Source organism: Trachurus japonicus, chromosome 11 (assembly GCF_045865225.1).
Source record: "Trachurus japonicus isolate A0001 chromosome 11, Traja_1.0".
Taxonomy (NCBI): Eukaryota; Metazoa; Chordata; class Actinopteri; order Carangiformes; family Carangidae; genus Trachurus; species Trachurus japonicus.
Window position 1 is genome coordinate 16,895,536 of NC_140917.1, and position 11,898 is coordinate 16,907,433.

The following is an 11,898-nucleotide window of genomic DNA, read 5'->3' on the forward strand; positions in this document are numbered from 1 at the left end:
ATGAGGAGAGAGAACGGCATAAAGGGGCGGTCCTCTCTGTGTGTGCAGCCAATGGATGCGCGTGAATGTGGTGACGTAGGGACGAAGGCGGGGACTGCTAACTCCATCCGCTGACAGGAAGTTGGCCAAAATGACTGGATCGCTTACTTCTGCTTTAATTGCTCATGTAAACATTAACCGATAACAGTTTACAAGATAATGGTTTAACACACCTAGCTTTTTGCACAATAATCCGTATTCCCAAATTAGTTTTGTTCTATTGCTATATCGTTGCGGTTCTGGCGGCGGAGAAACTGTGTGAGTGAGTCTGGAGCAGGTTAGAGGTGACAGAGTGGGGCTCCATATACAGTAGGCTACTGGCACTGTGGGACGCACTGTAGTACTTCACACAGCTTTACAAACATTTGCTGCAACACCCTGAGGTTGTCACACAGTTTACTATCACAGAACTCCTTGAACACAACTCACTCCCACTCGACGTGTGAAAGCTTTTCACCTTTTACTTTAACCACTGGAGTTGAAAACGACAGAGGACCTGAGGTTTTGAGCAAAGAACTCAGAAAACAGGTCATTGAAGAGCTTGTACAAGTTGACCCAGTGTCCATGTGTCTTTCAGGTGATTGTTTTGCTTGTGTGGTGGTCTGTGGCCACTTTACTCTCTTTGTATTGTCAGCAAGCAGCTGCTTTTAACAAAAAAAGCTCATATAAACCCTATGCATGCCAGCTGCTCAGCACCACATCACAGGCACAGCTAGCTTGGTGAATGCACTGAAGCATTTAGCAGCTAAAGAACCAGATATTTTCTTCAGAGGTTGGTAGAGACCAAACTGGAGCTAAAAGGAGAGCATGTATTAATTCAACACTGTTGAAAACATGTCTCAAACCTCTAAGTAAGAACAATGCTACTGTACGTCGATTATCTCAGCAACACAACTCAAGTGTGCTGTTTCTCTGAATCAGCACGTCTTTGCTCATTCTCCTCAGTCTGTACCGACAATCCACGTGACTTAATTGACAGATTGCATTAGTCTGCCACCTCGGAGATAATTCATTTATACTAATTACTCCTGGAGAAACTGTGATTTCTGCTCAGGAAATCATTTCAGTTAATTAAAGATGAGGCTGCAAGTTGGACTTCCTGAAACCCTGCCTGAGAAAGCCTCCTTGAGTCAATCTGGTTGCAAAGAACACTTTATTCTAAAACCAGCCTTAATCCCTCTCCTGGAATCCAGCCCAAAATAATTGAAAGGGAAGATGAAATGGAAGTATATAGGAGAGGTCTCTCTCTCTCTCTCTCTCTCTCTCTCTCTCTCTCTCTCTCTCTCTCTCTTGCTCACTCTGAGATTTATTTATTCATTTTCCCACTCCTGCTTGTTCCGGTACAGGGTGACTGGGAGGATGGAGCCTGCTTCAATATGCTCTGACACGCAAACACAAATAGGCAAGCACATTATGGGCAATTTACAGTTTTGATTTCAACCCCCCACACCCCCACCCCAAGCACATCTTCAGACTGAGGCAATGAAAGTGGAACACCTGGGGTGAACCTAAAGAGATAAAATGTGGAGACTGCACAGGTGAAATAATTTAGCATCATCTGTTTTTATTAGCAGACACTATAACCACCATACATCTCCAAACATCTGTGGGCTTCTGACTGGGCAATGATCATGCAAGATTATTAATTACACGAAAATGCCAGAGTCATTTCATCAGATGCTTTCAACATTTTTCTTCCTATTGAGGTTTCAGTGCCCAGCAGTGTATCTGCCACAGTCAGGAGCTGCTGCTGGTTGTTCCACAGGGGGCTGTGTGTCACAACGGCAGCTTGTCTCCAGGGGGTTGGATGTTACACCTTTTTGAAAGCACGAGGAGCTGATGACCTGCAGGAAGGAAGCAGGGCAAACCTGCAGAGACACAGTACAGATGGAAAGCATCTGATCAAAGCATTACTCTGACACATTACCCCCCCACAGCGGGCACAGGAAACACCAATATACAGTGCAAGAGATTTGTGCTGTGTCATATTTCTTTGTAACATGACCTCCATGAATAACTTCTGCAACAGGGCTCTCATAAGTAACAGGTTGGTAGATTTTAAACTGATCCATCAAACACAAGGGACCATTAACAAGACAGACAACTTGTCTATTGTCTGGCTTATCTGCCTAATGAATAGAGTGATACTGATATGCTATTAATTTCCATATTGTGGGTGTGTGCATTCATGTGAGAGACAGATACAGAGAGAGCACATGCACGGAGTAAATGTGCGCTGATTTCGTTGCAGCCTCACACTGCCTTTATCTGTGTGTGTGTCAGAGAGAGAAACCCAGTGCTTGAGAATATGCATATGCCCATGCTTGAGTCATTGTTCAGAGAAATCTGAACATTTTCTCTGAATAATGAAAACCCTGAGGTACTATTGTAAAACTGGCTTAATATTTGTCCCTATGATGATGAAGACACCTCAGTGTTAGAGGTCCTTGGTCTGAAAAATAGCACAGAGAAAAGAGTTGTCGCTGCAGCGTCTGCTTCTCTCCACAGCACAAGCACAGAGGGAAAAAAAAAAGAAAGAATTTCCGGGCAGCCCAAATATGGTCAGGCAACGATGAGGTGTGCAACAGATGAGTCATCCCTCAGACTCCCACACTCCCCAGTCTTACATGTGTGCAAGACAGAGAGAGAGGGAGAAACAGAAACAGAGTGAGACAGCAAGAGAACAAAGACATAAAAGCACTGCAAAAACTGGGTAGATCTATAACCTGCAGACCAAGTAATGGTGCTCACATTATGACATCCGCACATTTCCACTGAGGAAATAACAAGAACGCAGCACTTCAGCAACGACGATGCATAACATAACTGTGCACTGTGCTATAAACCAGTTCACCCTCTTCAGATCCCTGCATTGTTCTACCAACAGTCTTAAAACAAAGAACAGCTGCCCACTTTTGCAGAATGCATTCAGATGCAATAGCTTCTTGGAAATCAAGACAATACTGAGTCTGTGCATTCAAGAGCACCTTTACCTGAATCCAAAGCTTGATATGCAAATGCGCTGATACAAAAAGTTTAGCCATGCATGCATTCCTGTAACAATGCAATGCTCTGCACACTGACAAACTTCTAGGAGGAAGATTTGTCCTTAGATTGTTTCCAATAGTGGGACAAGATGTAGGCTACTTCAAATCAAATCATATTGTTGTCATTCACAGCACTTGGGTTCAACTGTAGTCTCTGTGCAAAAATTAGCATACTATTGCAAGTTATCATTTGAATATGCTAATATTCATCAGTTTTACCAGAGGTTTTTTTTTTTTTTTTTTTTAAACTCTGATGGAGTAACTTCCTGAGTAGGCTACTTCCTGCTTGCCTGGCACAATTAATATGAGGACAGAAACAGATATTTCCTCCTTCCTTCCTTCCTTCCTTCTTCTTCCAGTAATACTGTAAGAGAAACTAGCCAGGCAGTATTTAGCCATTCAAACATGACAAAGCATCAATCGTCTCATCTAATTCTCAGTGAGGAAGTGACTTAGCAAAATGTCACACTGCTGCTTTAAAATTAATTTTCTGGTAATCATGGCTGTGTGGTAATCCATCCAAATGTTGTTGAGATAATTCACATAAGTGAAGGGTTAAACTAACCAATGTTTCCATTGCTGGGTCCACGCTAGCAGCATGGCTAGCAAGGTTAATGAAGATCTTGCGGATTGAAGATTAGCCTAAATACTGTACAGTATATCATCACCTGAAGGTAATAATTGAATAGTCATAAACATTGCACATAATAGAAAATTGCCACTAATCATTTTGTGCAGCCTGGAGCCACATAATTTAACTTTGTAGACCTCTCGTTTGGAGACAATGAACATAATCCCCTTTGAGCCAGAACAGTCCATCTCTCTGCTTTGTCTGCCAGAAGACAGGATTTACACTGTTAACAAACTGGGATATTTGTCCATGGCAGGGCTTTTCTCACAAAGATTTCAATTAAACATGGAAGAAAAAGTTTGATTCAACATTTATCATCTCTTTATAGCTCCAGTCATGTTCATTTTGATATAAACCTTACACTCTTACTTTGACGAAAGCATCTTCTTCTTCTTCTTGCAGTCTGTCTTCAGGGATGGCAGCCAAGCACCAAAGCACTGAGCGCCAATTTTAGTCTTAGATGAAAGAAAGGTGAAGCTGTGTGGGAAAAACTCGCTAATGACATTCATACCACGCGTTTATATCTGTCTATGTTATTTTTAGCGATGCCAATCTTCCTATATTTTTACTTTCCTCAAAATTTCAAAACATAAATCTCAAGGAATAACTTTGCAATGCTCTCGTGTACCAATATAGGCTGCCTCCTGTAAGGAAAACTGCAGCATCAATGATCAGACTTTTTCTGTCATGCTTTATTTTTATGCTTCAAGGATCTTTAAAGTGAAAGTTCAGTGTTTTGGGAAAAGCACAGCTGTTTACTTTCTGGTGGAAAGTGAAATGAGAAGTTGAGTACTCTCACATAAGCTAGCTGCTGCTACTTGGCCTAAAAGAATGAAAACACAAAAGAAAGAAGTTTGAATGGTAAGAATATCTTTCCACCAACACTTCACAAATCAATAACTATACAGGGGGGGAAAACAAGAGGCAAGGAAAAGTCATTTTTAATAACCACTAAGCTAACCGCTTTCTTGCTGCAGTCTTAAATTACCTCATGTTTTCCATTTCTTGTTGGCTCTGTCCTGTTTCCTGTGTGTTTCTGGAATTTAAAATGTATGAATTATTCTCACCCCTGTTGGAGCTGAAATTAAAATGATTGTGTCAGTGTCTCTGTGGTTCCCCCCAAAAAACCTTACGTAACCCATTTCAAAAAACCAAACAAAATATGAGTCACATCAAGGCCAGCCCGGCTTAGCTGTGCACACATTTCTCATGCTCGCCCCGGTTGTTTGGGATTTACCAACCACATGCACTACTCATCCGCAGGTAACTCCATGTATGTCTTTCCTGCAGCCATATCAGGTTCTTCTCCAGGAACCTGTTGGGGAGAAGCCTTCCTCTGGCACTTGAGTGGAGAAAAACTCCTGTGACTCACTCTGCTGCATGCCTACATCTCTCGCTCGCTGCTGTTTATTAAATTCACACCACCTGCCCGATTGATTCCTAATGAATCCTGTCCATGTCACAGACATGACGATGAGTAAGAGGAGTTTGGTGCATGCTGTCAGCTTGATGTTGTTGTTGTTGTTGTTCTTGAGAGTGATGAACAGCAGGGAAGCCTCCGCTGGATTAAAACGTCTTTGTGTTCTTGGCAAAACACTCATTTTCCTGGTATGATCCAACACAAACACAAACCAGTAAGAAACATTTGCCTGAACACCATGCCCTGTCACTCTGTGGACTTTGTGGTTTTTGTTTTGTTTCTGGCATGAACTGGACTTGACCTGTCACTTCAACTTGCTCACAGCACAGGATAGATTATGTCATTCCTGCTCTTCAGGGAGAAGTCAAGGGGTTCAGGTCAGGCCTGCTGGATGTTGCATTAGAAAGAAATCAATTTACCTCCAGTCGAATGGCAGCATTCAGGCTTTTTCATCCCTGTGTCCATATTGATCCCCAATGCAATCGTATAGCTTCAGACACCCAGGATGTTCAGTAAACGCAGCGATAAATGGGAAATGGAGACAAAAGCCAGAGTTTGCACCAGCTGATGAGCCCTGCAAGACATCAATTGTCAGAGTGAGACCCCTTATCAGTGTCTGCACTGCTGGATCTGAATGCTGGATTGGATTTTGCAATGCTTTTAATGCTTCAGTCACAGCACCTCACTCATGTCAATCCCTGGACCCCTGGAAATTATGTTTACACACTAAATTACAGCAAGTTATGTCACTTAATTGGAAAATGTTACACGTTTTTTTGGCAACACACTCGCAGCATTTTGTTAACATGGGGGACAAACCTTAACAACAAACAAACCTTAACCTTCCTCTGTAGCGTTAAGTGGAAAATCATGAAAAGTAGCTGCTTTGTTGTGCCACAAAGACTGAACATTTATCTCTCACTTCAAAATGTGTCACCATCACTGGATGTTTCATCATAATATGGAGTTTAACAATATTAGCAGCTGCTTTTATTTGTTAGGAAACTATGCAAACGTGAATTAGGCCTATTGTACCTCATTTATTTCATCCAAAACTCAAAAAACTAAGATACAAAGTTTCAGTGTTGTGAAAACATGATTGTTAGTGTTTCTTGATTGAATTATGCTGCCATTTATTGTGTGGATAGTAATGCTCAGTCATTGAGTTGGCTTTCTGCAATCCACCTACTGTCTCTATAAAGTATCAACAGGCCGAAAAGCTGTGTTATGATGACATGTGAGTGCAGCAGCGAGTTGTACTAACCTGACAAGTGACAAGCTTCAGTCACTTTAAAGACCTCTGCTTGTTTGACGGGGAGAGTGAAGTGTGTGTTTTTTTTTTCTGGAGAGAGCCGTGTGCAGCTTGAAGACTGGCCTGACACATGAGATTCATCTTGAAACTGAATGTCAGTGGCGGCTCTACCTTCTTGTCAATCAGTAGGCTACACGAGGGATGAAGGAGAGAGAGGGGAGCTCACAGACAGACAGGCAAGAAATGAAAAGGAAAACACACAAAGACTGTGACTGGCTTCACTGAGATAAGAGGGGGAAGGTGTCAAAATGTAATTTGGAGAGACTTTTGAAGATATTCTTTTCTTTCTCTCTCTTAGCTTCAGCTATTAGGAGATCTCCTTTTCCTCACCTGAAGTATGTTCCCATGTAAAAAAAAAAATCTTAACCTTGTTCATTTTATTGTGTACAGTCCCTGTCATGTATTTGTACATATAGATTATACTGTATGATACAATTACGTAGGTGACCTTTCCTCACAAGTGTGCTCTCTCCTTTGCTTTGAGGAAGACTCTTATCTTGGAGTGAAGAGGCAGGGCGGCCTGTACTCTCAACAATACCCATGAGGCTATTACTGTGGCTTGTGCAACACGTGAAGTAGGGTGACTGTGGTTGAACAGCATCCAAAAGGACTTCAAATCCATTACTGTATGTGAAATGAATCAGCATTTACAGCTGTGTCCGTGATTTCACATGTAGTTTTCATAACCGGGCCTCCTCCATATTATCATGAAGGATCATTTGACAGTAGTTTAAATTCATGCCAAGCTAAGCGGTTTGGAGGAGTACAGCATCGTTCACGCCTCCAAAACGCCCACCGTTGGTTCTGTTTTCGTCTTTTGTTTCACGCTCTATTTTAAATGGTTGCTATGATATCTCGGCCAAGCACATTCACGTTGAACCACACACCGAGCACACGAAACAGAAATTAAAAGACAGAAACCTTGTTAGTCCACAAACTTCAGGTACACGAAGTGATGAGGGTCTAAAAATGAAGCTGGTGTTTGCCACTTGGACGAGGCGACAATAGATGTATTTTTCTTGAAGGGGATAATCAGGGCACAGATTAACTATGGTTTGAAATTGTCAGGCAAGTGGTCATTAAGTAGTCTGTAAAACCTTCAGGACACCGGTCTATTATTGTCATATCTAACAGTAAAAGCCTCATCATTATCCCTTTTTTTTATTGTAACTACTCAGACTTGTAGTGTTGAATGTGCCAGTGATTCTCCGCCTTTGCCAGGTGACTCAGATGCACTGAAGAAATTATGGGCCGCTGCAGGTCATCTACACTGACCCACCAACAGGTCTGACCGAGACCTCTTTAACAAAGTCCCTCGTTTGATAGTAGTCATTTTGCAGACACAGGTCACAGTATATATTTATTAGTTTTGGACAAGCACAGACCTGGCCCCCTTTTTTTCCCCCTCCACTGTGTCTGCCCTACTTCTGCTCTTTAGACATAAGCAGCAGGGACAGTTTCAAGTGCTCTCCAACACGTGCAGACAGACTGTGCCACACTTTTCACACAAAAATCAGCTATTTAGCATCTCACTGCAGTAACAATGTAAACTACAAACATGTTGCAACGGATGCAATCTGCAGTGAAGCCATGATAAAAGATCTGTATCTCTTTTGTGGACTGTGTTAAAGCTGTAGCAGGTGTGCATCATGAAATAATAATTTGAGCAGCGGCTCATTAAACTAGATTTCAACAGTCTTCTTATTGTACAGGTTAACGCAGTGGCACAGCTGTAGGATGCACTGGATGTTCGTGTTCGACTGTGCCAATTAGACAACAAATGATGAGCGAGTGTGTGTGTGTGTGTGTGTGTGAGCAAAGACGTTGAGTAGGTACACACTTTTGCCTGAACATCAGTTGCATCACACGAGGAATCAATAATAAGGTTTCACCCTCTTCAAGCCTTTTTTTGTATCTCAGCCAAAATTCGACAGGGACAGATTCAAGTGCTCTTAAACACGTGCAGCCATCAGACCGTGCAACGCTTTTCACCCCTAAAGTCAGTCATTTAGCTGCTCACCGCACAAAATATGCAAGCAGCAACCATTTTTCAACCTGCACGTGAAGGTGAATCAGCACATCTGAGTAATTCTCTTCCATTTCTTTTACTTCCATAATCTGTTTAGGCTGCATGTGCTGGAATCGGCAGCTGCACAAGCTAATTCATTGTTAATTATTTGCCTGTTTATTTCTGTATTTATTATTGTTTAATTTGCTCTTAAATCAATAAACCCTGTTCCCAGGCACAACCTGCTGCAGCCTCATCACTGTGAAGGCTGAGAGTGTCTGAAAACAGCACCACCCAGGGGCCAGATGAGCTCATAACAAGGTACACACAACCTGTGAATGCAGCATGAGAAATTTAGCTCCAACTTGATAAAGCAGGGCCTGGTCATATGAAAGAACCAATTATGAGAAATCTGAAATGACAGAAAAATAATATACAGCCATAAATGTAACCTGCAGGTAGTTTTACCACTAAAAAATCAAACAATCCACAAAATGGTCCCCCACGTTAGTGAGAAAATTGCATCCTGTGATTCAGCTTTGCAGGGATTTACCTGTGTTTGAACGTGGCACCGGCGGCATTATCTGTATCTCTGAGTGCTTCATCCTGCCTCCACAGTAATACCTGTGTAGTAAGTGTGAGGGCTGTCCTGGCTCTGTGGGCGAGAGCGTGGAGGCAATAGGTATAGAAGTAGAGCGGTGTTTCCTAAAAACTTTCTTTTTTCTCTCTCACCTTCACTTATATGGGCATTTGTTTATATAACTGTACCTGCAGCGGCCCACACCTCGCTCTCAGATGAGCTCTCAGCAACCCCGGAGCCATTTAAAGGTCAAACGAGCAGGTGCAACAACTTGTTCGGTAGTTATTTAGAATTAGATCATTGTTTAATAGCGTCACGGTGTATGTGTGTTAATTACTCCCACATTCACTACGTGCAGTCGTAGCTCTGGCCGCTGAACGGCTCTGCATCACTAACTGGAGGTTAAATAAACTTGCTTAAGGGCAGTTTCACAATTGATAGTAAACAAAGAGATTCCCCAGACAGTCTGAGGACTTTCCACCAGACTGGCCACCACTGTTGGTCTAGTTTGTTCTGATTAACATCAGCTCATCCTTATCACAACTCATTATGTTCCCCCCTGGTCCCCTGTGCCTGCTGTCCACAATACACATGCAACATGGAGGATGGGGACATTTTTTTGGTCCCTCTGCCTCTCACAAGCTGGGCGCCTGATAGCTCATTTGATTACACAGTTGGACATAAATTTGGTCCATCAGCTGAGGAGCTCTCTGCCCAGACAGCGGAAGGGATGGGGAATAAACTGTAAAACAAGATTATCACTCTTGGGTGCCAGCTAGTTAATTTCATCTACATCATAAAAAAAACATTTTTTAACCTCAGATAAGAACCATTAAGTTTTAAGGAGTTGATTCAGTTGCATATTATATTCTGTGTTGGAGTAAATGAGAAATGCTGAGTTTTGCTACTGTAATCGGCACAGCGACTACTGAATCACTAAACTAAATGTCTACATTGAAGTGAAATGTCTACATTTATGACTAATATCAAGTAAAAGTGGATTCATAACAAGGTTAGGATGAACTGTGGAGGGTTGTAATAATTGTAACGACTGTGTCTTTAACTGATTTTCTTATGTAATAAGCATCTCAATGTGTGATAATGGGTTTTTAGTGGCTCTAATCAAAGAGCAGACATGTGTGGGATCGCGTCACTCTGTGTGGCAGGAATTTCGGTGATGCACAGGAAGTTTGATTTTAAGTGACACATTTTACTCTTGAGAGTGCAAACGCATGTGAAGTAATATTAATACAGGCTCTGTCTGTTCCAAGGAGGAGGAGGAGGAGGGTTTCTGTTTCAAGGAATCCAAACAAGAAATACAATTTTGCTGGGGCTGCTTTCATAACTGGTCAGGATGTGATGAAGTGTATCTCACCGAGGGGATATGAGAAGGGAAGGAGGCAATGAGGGGACAGTAGTGATCTGATTTTTAAAACTCTGAATAAACATAACTCCTAATGTCCTTTTTGTTCATTTTCTATTTTAAAAAAGTGTTTTTTTCAAAACACCATAAACTCAAAGAACCTGATATGATTAGAGTTGATTTAATTATTTAGATTCCTCAGAGGAAAACATAACCATGTCAAACTAAGACACAGTTTCACATTTTATCACTTTCTTTCACACGTGACAGGACTTTTATAAACCGTTTTCCTCCCCAGAATATTGGTCTATTTCTTTAATATTAGACACAGTGTGTAGGATAGTTACACAGTGTGTTGCTGGGTTTGTGTTGTTCTGTAATAACAACCTGAAATTGTATGTTGTGTTCACACTGAAGGGCGTGTGCTGAAAATAGAGAAGTTTCAGTGAGCGAGCAGGTGCGGGTCACCTCGACCTCTGAGTTACACCAGGTCAAGTCAGCCTGAGTGATAACAGGCCCCCCCATCTGCTTAACACATTCCTATAAATATACAAACTCATTAATGGGCCGAGGAGATTACTATTGTCTAAAAAGTGTTCAGTAACACCCCCTCCGGTCTAAAATTGCACATGCTACCACAACACAGCACAGCATGACTCCTCACACCCACCAGGCCCCGTGTGACACAGAGGAGGGACAGTAACTGATCATCACTCATAACCAGCTTCTCTGTTTTACACTTTCCTGCCTCACGTTGTTTGGTTATACTTTTATATATCTATTCATTTTTTCCCCTCCCTCTTCCTCTCCCTCCCTCTCTCTCTCTCATGTAGCCTAGCTTGTCTGGAAGAGAAACCGAGCCAACCTCACACCAGCAGGCAGACACCTACGCTTAGGTTATCCCTTTCACACTTTCGAGAACTACCCAGATCCACCCACATCCCCGGAGAGAGACTCTGTGAGGGAGGCAGATGCAGAGGCAGAGGGAGGGAGGGAGAGAGAGTCGCACCTATTCCTGTGTGCATGTGTGTGTTTGTGAGTGTGAGTGTGAGTGTGTATGTGTATTTTTTTTGGAGGGGAGGTGGGGGTGAGCGCGCACCGGTGTGTTTCCTCCCCTCCCGTCTGCGCCTCACCTCTCTCTACTTTTAATTGGTGGTTGTGGCGCAGTCACAGTTGTGACAGCAGCCGGAACAGACAGCAGCGCGCGCATTATCCCGCGCTCTCTGCACAGCTGAGTGGACAAATCACCTCATATGACCATTCAATTACTTTGATCACCTTTTAATTAACTCTAATGTCAATAATGATAGTAATAATAAACGGCTTCTTCATGCCCCCACAGTGAATGAGTCTGAATCCCTCTAATGAAACGCTGCCTTTCGCGCACAAAACTACTACTATTGTTCATATATATATAATAACAAATGAGTTAATAATTATTATAATAGGGTTGTTAATAATAATAATAATAATAATAATAATAATAATAATAATAATA